We start from the raw sequence: 13,746 nt of genomic DNA, 5'->3' as shown, positions 1-13,746 counted from the left end.
TGCTATAGAGATTAGTGCTCTAGAGATTAGTGTTATAGAGATTAGTGCTATAGAGATTAGTACTATAGAGATTAGTGCTATATAGATTAGTGCTATAGAGATTAGTACTATAGAGATTAGTGCTCTAGAGATTAGTGCTATAGAGATTAGTGTTATAGAGATTAGTGCTCTAGAGATTAATGCTATAGAGATTAGTACTATAGAGATTAGTGCTCTAGAGATTAGTGCTCTAGAGATTAGTGCTATAGAGATTAGTGCTATAGAGATTAGTACTATAGAGATTAGTGCTATAGAGATTAGTGCTATAGAGATTAGTGCTATAGAGATTAGTGCTCTAGAGATTAGTGCTATAGAGATTAGTGTTATAGAGATTAGTGCTCTAGAGATTAATGCTATAGAAATTAGTACTATAGAGATTAGTGCTATAGATATTAGTGCTCTAGAGATTAGTGCTATATAGATTAGTACTATAGAGATTAGTACCATGAGATTAGTACTATAGTGTTACTTTGTTTACCAATCATACATAACAAGTGACAATAACAATACTAGTTCATTGTTACGTTGAATACACCAATGTCGGCAAACACGCCAGCTGATTAAATCAATCATATGTGACTTATGTTAGTTTACATAATCCAAACCTAGTTTCAAAATTAATAACATCTCACTACATATTTCATCATTATTGTGGTCATTGAATAGTTTATTGATAAAATAAATTCAATAATTTTATTGGATATTTGACAAAAATAGACCGATAGTGACTGAGCCCCTTCATCCTCTAAAAAATATAAACGAAGTTTGTTTTAACTCTGTAACGGGGCGATTTTGTATCAACTCTTATTTATTTTATATTCGTCAACCCACTCCCATGTTTTACTAGCATTACCATGACAATAGGACAGGAAATTAGTATCATTATTATTTCAGTGGACTTGGACAGCTTTCTTAAACTTTTCTAGAGGATGTACTTGTCTGTATTTACCTTGGATATACTGTGGATTCCTTTTCTGAATCATTCTAATCAATAACTTGTTCTCGGCCACAATATGCTGTAGGAAACCGGAGTTACTGGGTTCAGTTAGTAACGGAAGTCGTCTAAGAAGGCATCTCAGTCGCATGGTTTCCATGTACACCTCAGACCACCAAACAAGCATTAATTTGGTGGTCCGAGTATATACGTATAATCTGTATTAGTTTCTGGTTTGAAAACGTGTCTGAAAATGTTGGAGAACGACTAAAAGTGAATGATATTGACCCATGTCTAATTACATATATTATCAATAATATATGATCTGTGATACTGAAATGTTTATAATCAGACTGGTAAAGCCCCTAACCATGGTAGCCGTGTCATTTTTTGTGAAAAGTTATATATATTCAGAAGTAGTGGATTATAGTGATCAAAAAGCAGGTACATGTATGACATTTAAAGATATTGTCAGTATTTTTAGATCACTGGGAATAACATATTCCCATACTTTGATCGACATCTGTTAGTGCAAGCATCATTTTGAAAGGAAGTCATTAGTGAGAGGAGTGAGGTACAGAAAACCTTAGCCTTATTATCAGTAACAGTTTCGACAAATATCCATTCACATCGATAGCCTCGGAGTAACTAACATTATGTCAGATGGAAAACGGTACTGACTGCGTTCGAAGCGTTACTCAACCACTCCGAATTTCCAAAGCTGCAGTACTAGTGGCCAAGTGTCCCAAAGAACTCCACTTTGTTTTCAGACTGGTGACGGAGGGTCTGTGCTATGATATACGATATAATTATGAGGTTATAAACCTCCAGGAAAGTACATACTTCTCATATTTATATACTTAGTTATTATGATCACCGATTGACACAATCATCAATATCTATATATATATATACTTATTTGTAAGGATTAATTAACACCAGAGGTGTTGGTTACGTACATCAACCACCACGATGGTTTACTCGATAATATGACATTAATTGAAAATATCCAGAAGAAATATACATTCAACGATGCTCCTACCGCAAATACCCTTGAACTTACCCAATCTGACATCATGCGCTAAATCTGATCAGAAAGACATACAATTGATGGGTATGAGATAATTACTAGTAAACAGAATTGGGTGAAAAGAACCAGATGAAATGGAACTCAGATGAGCTGTCATCTGTTTCGCCCTCTGACCTAGTTTATTCTGAGTCAATGTCACAACCTTTGTGATGGGGGTGTTTCCTGAGGTGACACATACTTTACGTAAGAGAAGATGACCCACGACAAAGACTTACAAACTGATGACCTAACTTTTCTTGATGTGAACTCACCCAACACTATCGGCAACATTCGAGGTTTGGTGTCAAAGGTTGCATGAACCGGGAAAAAACGAGGAAAAATATACTGGCAACGTTAACTACGATTGAAACTTATTAAACTACAAATCATTAATGATTAGAGTTTGAGGAAAAAGAGCAGCATGTATGAGAATTTCGTCATCGAAGGAAAATTCCACCCTTCACACATATGTTGGGGGGGGGGTTCTAGATACATAGAGAAGTACATTTAATAGTACCAATGTTATGAAATCTGCGTACTAGTCTATCGAATTCGAAGACATTATAGCATGTTGGGGGAATTATCTCAAAGTGACAGAATATTTTTCTGCGATAGCGTTTCTATAGTATATAATTGCTCGGCTCACATGTGTGAGTTCAAAAGTGTATGTATTTTGTAAACAGTTGGAAATGATGTGTGTCCTCAACCTTAAAACTGCACAGGTTGCAACTTGGACATTTTTTCATCTAGTAACCAAAGTTAAGAATTGTACAGTTACTTATAAAAAGCCATTGTACTTAATTACTGGTCGATTTTATCCGTAGGTAGTGTGGTGACGAATTTAAATCAGGAGCGAAAGTTGGCTCTTGAATCCAGTTCCAAGTTTCTACAACATGCTCATGAAATATACAATATCGAGGCACAAGCTAGGTCGTAAACATTCAGTCACATCTATCGCCGACTATTTTATCCTGGCGTGTCTCGTAAATGGTTAAGGTTCGTGCAAATTCAATGCGTTCTGGTCGATGGATCCATGGAGGCGCTGGTTTTATGGTCCGTACTGTAAACAACAAATTCATTTAATTTGCTTACCATGTTATGTATACAGTTAAACACGTTAGTTTACCGATACAAGATTCAATACATGTACCTAATGTATACAATCATAAGAAGCAGGTAATTATATCTAATAATGGTCCATTTGCATGTCAACTCAAAGTCAAGTCTCTTTCAACGCTCCCTAAATAAGCATGTACTTGTAAATTCTATTTATGTAAATCCTAAAACTGTTTTAAAATCTGTCTATTTGTTCATATTTCCAATCTAATATTAACTTTAAACCAATATCTTCAATTTCTAATGAATAATTATTAACTTTAAACCTGGAATCATGCAAGAATTGAGTTCAGTAACGATATCGATGTAAACTATTTGCAATTCGGAACAGAAGCACTGGGGAGTTTTTTGTTATCTTGTCCAATTTTTCAATGTCTGTTGTGATAATGGCTCATCTGTATGTCCCCTTATTATCAGTAGGAGTAGTAAATGGCATCGTTATCTTTGTCTCGTACACTAGTCTGCTTGGCTGGAGTCTGGCTAATTAAAATCATGGTTGAATTTCAAAACAAGACGTCTTTATAAGATTGGAGACAGCGTAAGTTCCACAATCATGAAGTATATTATTTTGTATTCACGGGCGCAGTTTCTACAGTTTACAAATAATACACCAAATACATATAAGGCCAGAGAAAATTAAAAAGCTGTTCAACGGGCAACCTAACCCATCACATTGGGTAGGTAGGTCGATTTATTTTACAATTTGGACAAAGATGTAAAAACAAGCCATGTAATGATGGCACAACATTTCAAGTTGAGTTTATATAGTACTTATGCAATAGGTTTGCTCCTGCAATATTTCTGTATGGCAATCGATTTCCATCAATCGTAGAGTTAAGAGACATAATTTAAAGTCTTACAATGCTTGAATATGGTATTAAAATACCAGATTGAGACAATTATATTTTGTTGTGGCAAAGCTGACAGATTGTTTGCAGATGTGCACTAGGTAAATGACTTCTCCTGAAGTTTGATTTGGTTCCACAAAATCACGAATAAAGAGCAAACATTTCAAGACTTTCAGACTATCAGACTTTTGATGGCCCAATGACTGCTCAGTCCCACCCCCATGGTCATAACGTTTTGCTCATTCCTTTTAGTGCACGTTGGATATGCAACACCTTAGTTTAATCTCAATTCTCTTGTATGCATCATCAGAGCCAAGTAAACCACTGTATAAGATATTATATAATTTGTAATTGGCTCAATAATGTATATGGTCCCCTTAATTTTGAAATAAAGTCTGCATTTGACTGGCATTCAAAGCCCGCATGAGGATATATTGCCCATCACCGAAAAAAAATTGAAATGCCAAAAATATGAGTAGGTTGGGCCCGTTGAACAACTTTTTTTATTTTTTCTGGCCTAACGAAGGTATACGTACGTCTGCAATGTAACAGCGTACAACGCCCTCTCACGACAAAAATGAATATTACCAACTAGCAACTTGCTGTAGCTTCTAATTCTGGCAAACCAGGGTAAAACCATGCACCAGGGGAACGTTCTAATGTTGCTTCAAAGAGGTCAACATGTTCTACAATGACAGCGACGAATGTTCTGGATAGGTGTTCTCACTTAATAAGAATGGGGGGGGGGGGTATTATGACTCGTTATGCCAATATATGCCACCCGTTGACGTTTACATTTTTGAAAGACATTTCGTATGATACATGTATCTGTTTGGAGATGTTTGCTTGCGAAATCACTACACAACACACACGTCACTTTTGATTAATTATTTGTTAATGTTATTGAGATATGTAAATTTTAAAAGATGACCATCTTAGTCTCGGTTACCCAGACTCTCGTCTCACTAGGGGATGACGCCCCCAACGATGAATGAAAGAAACTTGGAATCACAAAATTGTAAACATTTAACTGTGTGACTGTATATACAGTTTAATTAACATTACTGGATCAACAACAACAACAACAACAACAACAACAACAACAACAACAACAACAGCAACAGCAACACTACCAGTACTGTCGATAATCTTTGTCTATTTTAACCGCAGAGATCTACGTCTTCATGCACACAAGTTTTTCTTTAAATATAAAGGCGTTCTCAAAAATTGCCAATATCTGTAAAAAAATATATATATTATTTGAGGAGTTTGCATGTGCATGAAGTTTTCATAACTTGTTATTACCACTCGATATATAATATATTTGCCATTCACGTAAGCTAGCAAGTGGCGGGTAGAAGAAGAATGAAGAAGTACTTCGCCAAACTGTGCAGCAATCCAGCAATCATGTTAGATAATGAAAATGCCTTTGTAACCCTCACAGTATTCATTTCGCTGCCGTAAAAAAAATAACTAGTGTATGGATTGTTGGATAAATAATGACCGTTGTGTAAGACTGGTGCATGTTCAAAGTTTAAGAAACAGGGAAGAAGGGGGACTGGTCTTACGTATGATACTTGCCTTAATATGTATATACATGTACAAATATATGGGGGGGGGGGGGGGCTGTCTCATTTTAACGGAATCGTAATTTTACAGGAAAAGGGAAATTTAAAGAAGTATTTCGCTTTCCGCAAAATAACGTTAACTTTAATTATTTCCCATCATTCTAGTGAAAAATTATGCATAGAAACCCTTGGTGCTTTACCCAGGAAATGGTTTGTATGGATTGAAGCAGCTGTATCCCAATAGGACCTTCCTACTTGATTATCAGCAGACAAAAACCAAGGCTATTTGCATGAGATATTGCAAATTGAAATACACCACATGCAGCATACTCTTTCGGTTTTATTCACTCCGGACATTGTGTGAATAGAAATCATTTTCCGTCTACAATACGCTGACATTACATGATTATCATGAACGTTGGAAAAAGTGAAAATCGTAAACCGATGAAAGCAAGTCTTGAAGATTAAATACAAACTATACAAAGCGATGAGAAATTGAGATTGGTTTTCCATAAGTACATTTCTACGTCATCTATATTGTTTATTCCGAGACGATCTAATGCACATGTTATTTGTCTATTCTATTTCACCTTTACCTGCTCTCAATTACTGTGCAGTTTTTCATACAGCATATGATGAATGTGACGTATTGGTCGAAATAAAGAAATCGACATCGCACGCCAACGTATAGCGGTGATTTATGAAAATTAGCTTTGTACTATGTAATAGGAAACTGAAAATGGTTTACAACGCAGCAGGGGATCTCTGTCATTGATTGATGTATGCCTTGAAATAGATAAGGATTGTTACGCTTTGAATGTCAATAGAGATATAAATAAGATTTTTATTCAAATCTGAATTTTAGCTTTATTCGTTTCGCGAAGAAAATCTAGGTGTTAACTATCGCAATACAGAATACCTTTATAATGGAAAGTATGTAAACATGGTCACTTTAACACTGCATTTTTTAAAAGATCATTTCACAAATAATAATCATTCATAAATTCCGTTGTTACAGCTGTTTCAGACGCATAAGAAATCATTTTTCCAGACAATTTCAACACAATCTATACAGTCAGAGAAATTAATATTACACATGAGAATCTAACGCAAACACTCATACATTACACGCAAGTTATATGTAATTAGAATCAAAAATATTTTGTTTTACGATGCATTATATGATAAAAATCTATCCCTGATAAAAATTTCATGACGCCATCACGTCGTATTCTTTATCATTATACATCTTGTGCTTTTATTCCCATTTCATGTAACTATGCCTTTGTGAATAACCGGTTCGAATAGTTGTCTAGCACAGAACTTACCCACATGCACAGTCACACCCGATTAATGTAAATATAGATGTAAAATGTTAGTCCTATAAAGTCTACAGAGCCCAGTTGTTTGATCATGATGCGTACATATTATTATTTTAAATTAGTTTAACAAACCGCAAGGTGTTCTTATCAATTTGAATAGAAAATGTTTTTTCTCAGAAATGAAATTAGCTTCGTTATCGTAGTATTCTCGATTTTTTTTTATGAATTCCTTTTAACGTGCGCTTTTATCTTGATTGACACAAAGGAGATGAACCAAGGATACGTGTCAACTTGAGAATTCGAAGCAGACGCAAGAACTCGAAAAAAGAATTGTTCAAGAAGAAAACGTGTGATGACTTATAAGGTGGATGGCTGTATAGGGAGTGTTTCGTCACCCTCAACACATAGTCAACAACTGAATAACGAGCACCAGTCAATCTTCTGTAATTGAGTTCAAAATATAGTAGATGTCTTATCACTAATGAACATGACTTTCGACTTGAAGCCACTCTGGAAAGTTGTTTTCGCGACGCGTACACATATTTTGATGAATGTTTTCTACGTGTGATGTAGTGGGGGCACGGTATTGAACTTCTTGCTAGGAAATCATACAAATGAGGACAGAGGAACAACACAGTATTTCCACACAGTCTAATATACATGCAATACAAGACAGAATCAGTGTTAATTGGCACTGAAAACCTTGCTGCTTTCTGAAACTGACGTAGACATACATGTACGGTTTCCTCTGTATACGCATCCATGGTTACACTTTCCATCACGAACATGTATAATCCGATAATGTACAAGTTGCGATATCTTGAGAAAGTTTGAGTGCTATGAACCATTTACTATAGATCCATGGGATTTGAAATAGACAGTAATAATATCACACCATGTCTTACTGTAATATTATCGCGTTTTAGTGTAATAGAGGCATTTTTACAGTAATAGCGAATTTAAAATGTAAGTGAGAATCTAGGCTACCGTGACATGCCATGGAGCATTTTGAAAGGTAAAAGCATGGAGTATATCACAGGATACGTACAGCTGGTGATTACCAAATATGTGTACTGTTATTTAAAATATATATAAACACTGACAATGACTTTTGCGAAGTTTCCATGGCAACAGAATTATAGCTAAAATGATGTAGGCTTGGAGTTTCACTCATGGGACATTACGTTTTTGACATTTCAACTCTAGACTAACAATAACAGCTAGAGACACAATAAACACAACAGGATCCTTTGCCCAATCACACTGAACTCTGATAATGTAAGAAGAGGCTTCTAATGAAAACATTGCACATGGACTTGATGATTTTAATGGCTACAATTGTTTATTTTCTAACTGATAATCAACATTTCAAATTGAATACTTCTGCATCCCCACTGTGCTCCTATGTAATTGTTTCTTTTGCATTAGAAGTTGTCTGAGGGCCCGGTGTGTATTAAATGTCACGTCACATGAGTGAAACACCAAGCCTACACCATTTTAGCTGTAAGTTGTCTGAGGGTGTGTATTAAATGTCATGTCACATGAGTGAAACACCAAGCCTATATCATTTTAGCTGTAAGTTGTCTGAAGGTGTGTATTAAATGTCATGTCACATGAGTGAAACACCAAGCCTACACCATTTTAGCTGACATGACTTCAGCAACCTTCAAGATCATAGTATTTTAATCAAGGTTGTATGGCGATAAGTGAAAACAGAGTTAGGGTACGTTCATTTTTATACTACCTTTGATGACAATCGACTCCTTCACACCAAGGTAAAAAATTTTATTACATGTACTTCATTCTCAGTCATTACACAGTTAGACTTTCTTCACCGTTATATTATCGAGATGAAATTTAACGTACGCTTTGATTCTTTCTCCAAACAGCGACGACATTGAGGAATTGAATATTCACTAACAAGTCATTTTGAATAACATGAATGGAGCATTGTGAGAAATTTAATGAGATGCAGAATCATACCATTCGGGTCGTCTCTACTTAATTCTGTTTCTCACTGACCATGTATTTCTTCAATCAGGCGAAATAAAAAAAATATCGCCCTCTACGTAGGATTAGAAACAGCATGATGGCGAAAATTATGAAAAAGATCGTTTGTGGCTTAAATCTAATTTAATTTAATGGTTCAAAGTTTCTTTCTAACTTTAATTATCATTTCTCAGTCATTCAGATTGTTAAAGTCAGATTATGGAATGAAAGTATCGCCAATATGTACTTACCTTTTATTTTACCCTATAAAGATTTCTAAACAGACCGAGCCATCGTTTTTAAGGTGTTAAGATGAGAAACATCGAACTAAGTAAAGGGTGCCCTAAACATGAATAAATCACTGTTATAATATATGTTGTTTAGAATCCAAAGTAATATAACGTTGATTATGAAGGCCCTTGTTGGAGGGTTATACCTTTGATCACCCTTGATTAGGTATGAAAGTAACTACATAGACCACAGTTAATCACAGTCCTTTGTAAGCATGCTGAATAGATTGGATTGAAAATTACCGATTGATTGTAGTAATGTTATAACACAATGTACATACAGAGCAAGATTATTGAGACACACATTTTGTACCTTCATAAACTTCCTTCGAGCACTAGCCTTGATAATGATAAGATCAAGGGAAATGTTGACCTCTGCTCAGTGAGTTTTGAATTTTTCACCCTTTTCGTCATAGTTTGTAGTGTAGTGCATATGACGTCACAATAAAAGGTGCCTTGATTTAATTGATATAATAAACGTCGCAATTCGACCTTTTAATCGTAAGATTCAAATGATACTCTCATGGGGGGGGGGGGGATTTCAATACAGTGGATATGTTTGAGTCACAAGTTGTAGCCGTCAAACCCACGATTACAGTGCATTTACGACGCATGCGTTCATTATTATCAGCTCTGTGTCGACACTGATATAGTGTTATCGTTATTAGTTGCCAAAGGGTTTTGTTTTTTAGTGATAAAATGACTTTTATCAGACACTATGAAATATGCAACTGTCTGGTGAAACGAAAATGTGTTACTTACAGCATGGAGGACAAGAATGAAGCAATGACCACTGTTAGAAGAAATCAATATCAGGATATTAATTGCATTAACTTTCTATGGCTATGCACTTGTGAAGACAATAATGATGGTTCTGATAGAATACTCTTGACTTCTGATCTTTAGAACTCACAAAATAGAGAGTGACACATGTTAATAAATATACAAACTAATGTCTCGATTTAACTACCAATGTTACCCTGAGCTGTTCGTGATTTATACATATATACTACTTGTAGTTATGTGATGGGTGTAGAGATAAGATAATAACTCAATGTTTCCGTGTAGAAGGGAGAAGCATACACGGTGCATACCAATGGAGGGAGAAAGTATACTTCCACGACATGCAATACATTCATGTTGTCTAAACGTCCTTCGTAGGTATATTACACCAATTACGTGCAAGCTTATGTCGCCAAAACTTCTCAAGAAAAAAAGACGAATAATTGTATGGGCTACATTGGTTTATAAATTGACTTTTTGTCGTGTTATGAATGTCAAGTATTATGGTAAAATGTCAAACAGACATGCACAAATGCCTAACTTCCTGATTACTCACATTACTGTACTGTATGCATACAAAACACGTACGAATGCAATGCTTATCACTGTAACGGATGACTTTGTAATGGAGAGTACTGACATTTAGCTAGTTGAACCTGATGTAGAAAATTGATATATTTTCCAGACAAATCAGCAATATGCCGATTAATTAGAGTTGCTTTTTAAACGCATCCCTGAACTTACAGATTAAAATTACACAAGCAGCATAGCACACGGTACCACATAATCAACATGTGTCCAACGTCAAGCCTTTACATGGGAGGAAAAAGCAAGTGGAGAGAAAATGGCAAAACTCCGGATAATTTGCTGGCTACATTTTATCCCCTTTGAGCTTTCCAATGGTGTATAGTCACAAGTGATAAATCGAAATAGCATGAACTCTTGTCTGTAAAGTTTTGTTTTGACAAATTTTTATGAATACAATTTTTATCATTAATAACGAAGTAAAGACACTATGGAGTGGGGAATATTTTAATTCATTCTGACTAAATAGGATATCACAAAATCACTGTCTATGGTGGGTGGGTGGGTGGGTGGGTGGATGGATGGAGGGGGATTCACGTCAACAATGTTATCTGTATATATTGTACACTGACTGTAGTGACTTGTAAGCCCATTGGTCTGGGTAAAATATGCCCAGGCATGGGTTGTCTGTATTGAAATGTTGTTTCGTGTTGCTGCTGCTGCTGTTGTTGTTGTTGTTGTTGTTGTTGTTGTTGTTGTTGTTATTATTATTATTATTATTGTTGTTGTTGTTGTTTACACGAAAAAAGTGTTTGAAATGCACCCCTCAAGTCATGATAGAGGCATTTATTAAGAGGGTGAATTTCTTCTGTAACTGTGTGTACATTGCACGTCAACTGTCAGTGTTGGAGAAAGAGAAACGATCTCAGGTGTAATCCTACTAAAAGAGAAATCTCGCTAATTGAATATGACCTTGCCCTGTTCATTTGATGGCATTATGTTATAAAAATAACTATACAAAAGTCTGAAAAGCAGCAAAACTTTCAATTTGAATTTTCAATGTTTGCATAGTTTTAGTTTTCATTCTCGAGGGGCAACATATCTTCAGTCATTCTGAATGAATATGACAGAAACGATATGTACAATTCTGTTACTTTTACTTTTAATTGATAAGAAGTTAAAGTATTTATGTGACCTTCATTACTCGATGTATTAGTCATAACGAACTGTGGATGATGTATTGTTAATTAATAACAATGTTTACTCTGTGAATGATCTTTAAGTACTTTTACTTCCATTAATGGGTTCTACAATTAGATCGATATTACACTCAAGTACATACATATGTAGATACACCGTAAGTAACAGTGTAGTCATATCATTGGGAACATCTCTGTTGTGCCCAGGTCGTTGACTGACCTCATCGCTTTAAGCATTATACGTTAACATTATCTTGATATGTTTTCTGTAACAAGTTCAAGGTTGGCTATCAACGCATTTTCACAGGTGTTTCGTAGTTTGCAAATGGGCTTTTTAGATAATGTTTTATATTCAAACCACTTACATCCGCTAATACAATATTTATAATATGAATGCACATTCAATATATAAAAGAGAAAATATATATAATGATAAAACGAAGTTAATGACATGCTATAAGAACGAAATCTGCAAAATACGTGAACGCCTTACCAACTCTATTTCAGCCACAAGGATTTAACAGTTTTTTATATAACCAACAGAATAGCAGTAATTAGCCTAATCACACTGACTTCAAAATATGTCTTTATTGATTTAAAATGTAGGCAAAACCACTAAACATTGGTTTTTAACACATCAAAGTAGCTATGATGTCCATTTTAGTTGACGTGAAATAGTTGATAGATTAACATTTATGATTGCTAAATGTGACGGACGATGTTTTGATGGAATCCACAGATTCAGGGCTATCGTTAAAATACTTATCGTCTTATACAACATTGCTTTCATTTTGAAGGCTACTCAAGCTCTCAAGCTAATTTCAGATTGGCGATGAGGTTCTGTATGCACTGAATTTGTCACTGCTAGCTCTCAAGCTAATTTCAGATTGACGATTAGGTTCTGTATGCACTGGATTTGTCACTGCTAATCTCAAGCTAATTTCAGATTGGCGATGAGGTTCTGTATGCACTGAATTTGTCACTGCTAATCTCAAGCTAATTTCAGATTGGCGATGAGGTTCTGTATGCACTGAATTTGTCACTGCTAGCTCTCAAGCTAATTTCAGATTGGCGATTAGGTTCTGTATGCACTGAATTTGTCACTACTAGCTCTCAAACTAATTTCAGATTGGCGATTAGGTTCTGTATGCACTAAATTTGTCACTGCTAGCTCTCAAACTAATTTCAGATTGGCGATTAGGTTCTGTATGCACTGAATTTGTCACTACTAGCTCTCAAGCTAATTTCAGATTGGCGATGAGGTTCTGTATGCACTGACTTTGTCGCTGCTAGCTGTCAAGCTAATTTCAGATTGGCGATGAGGTTCTGTATGCCCTGAATTTGTCACTGCTAGCTCTCAAGCTAATTTCAGATTGGCGATGAGGTTCTGTATGCACTGAATTTGTCACTGCTAGCTCTCAAGCTAATTTCAGATTGGCGATGAGGTTCTGTATGCACTGACTTTGTCACTGCTAGCTCTCAAGCTAATTTCAGATTGACGATTAGGTTCTGTATGCACTGGATTTGTCACTGCTAGCTCTCAAGCTAATTTCAGATTGGCGATTAGGTTCTGTATGCACTGGATTTGTCACTGCTAGCTCTCAAGCTAATTTCAGATTGGCGATTAGGTTCTGTATGCACTGAATTTGTCACTGCTAGCTCTCAAGCTAATTTCAGATTGGCGATGAGGTTCAGTATGCACTGGATTTGTCACTGCTAGCTCTCAAGCTAATTTCAGATTGGCGATGAGGTTCTGTATGCACTGGATTTGTCACTGCTAGCTCTCAAGCTAATTTCAGATTGTCGATGAGGTTCTGTATGCACTGAATTTGTTACTGCTACCTCCCAAGCCAATTTCAAGATCACTTCAACATTTCTTATATTGTCACACTTGTACTTTACACCAAATTCTCACAGTTTCTTTAAGACTATTTCTCTCCTTGGCAACTTTCAATTTATTGTATCTTATCTTATCTTATCTTATCTTATCTTATCTTATCTTATCTTATCTTATCTTATCTCATCTCATCTCATCTCATCTCATCTCATCTCATCTCATCTCAT

The sequence above is a fragment of the Glandiceps talaboti genome, chromosome 2, assembly GCF_964340395.1.
Source record: "Glandiceps talaboti chromosome 2, keGlaTala1.1, whole genome shotgun sequence".
NCBI lineage: Eukaryota > Metazoa > Hemichordata > Enteropneusta > Spengelidae > Glandiceps > Glandiceps talaboti.
This window is presented reverse-complemented; position numbering follows the sequence as displayed.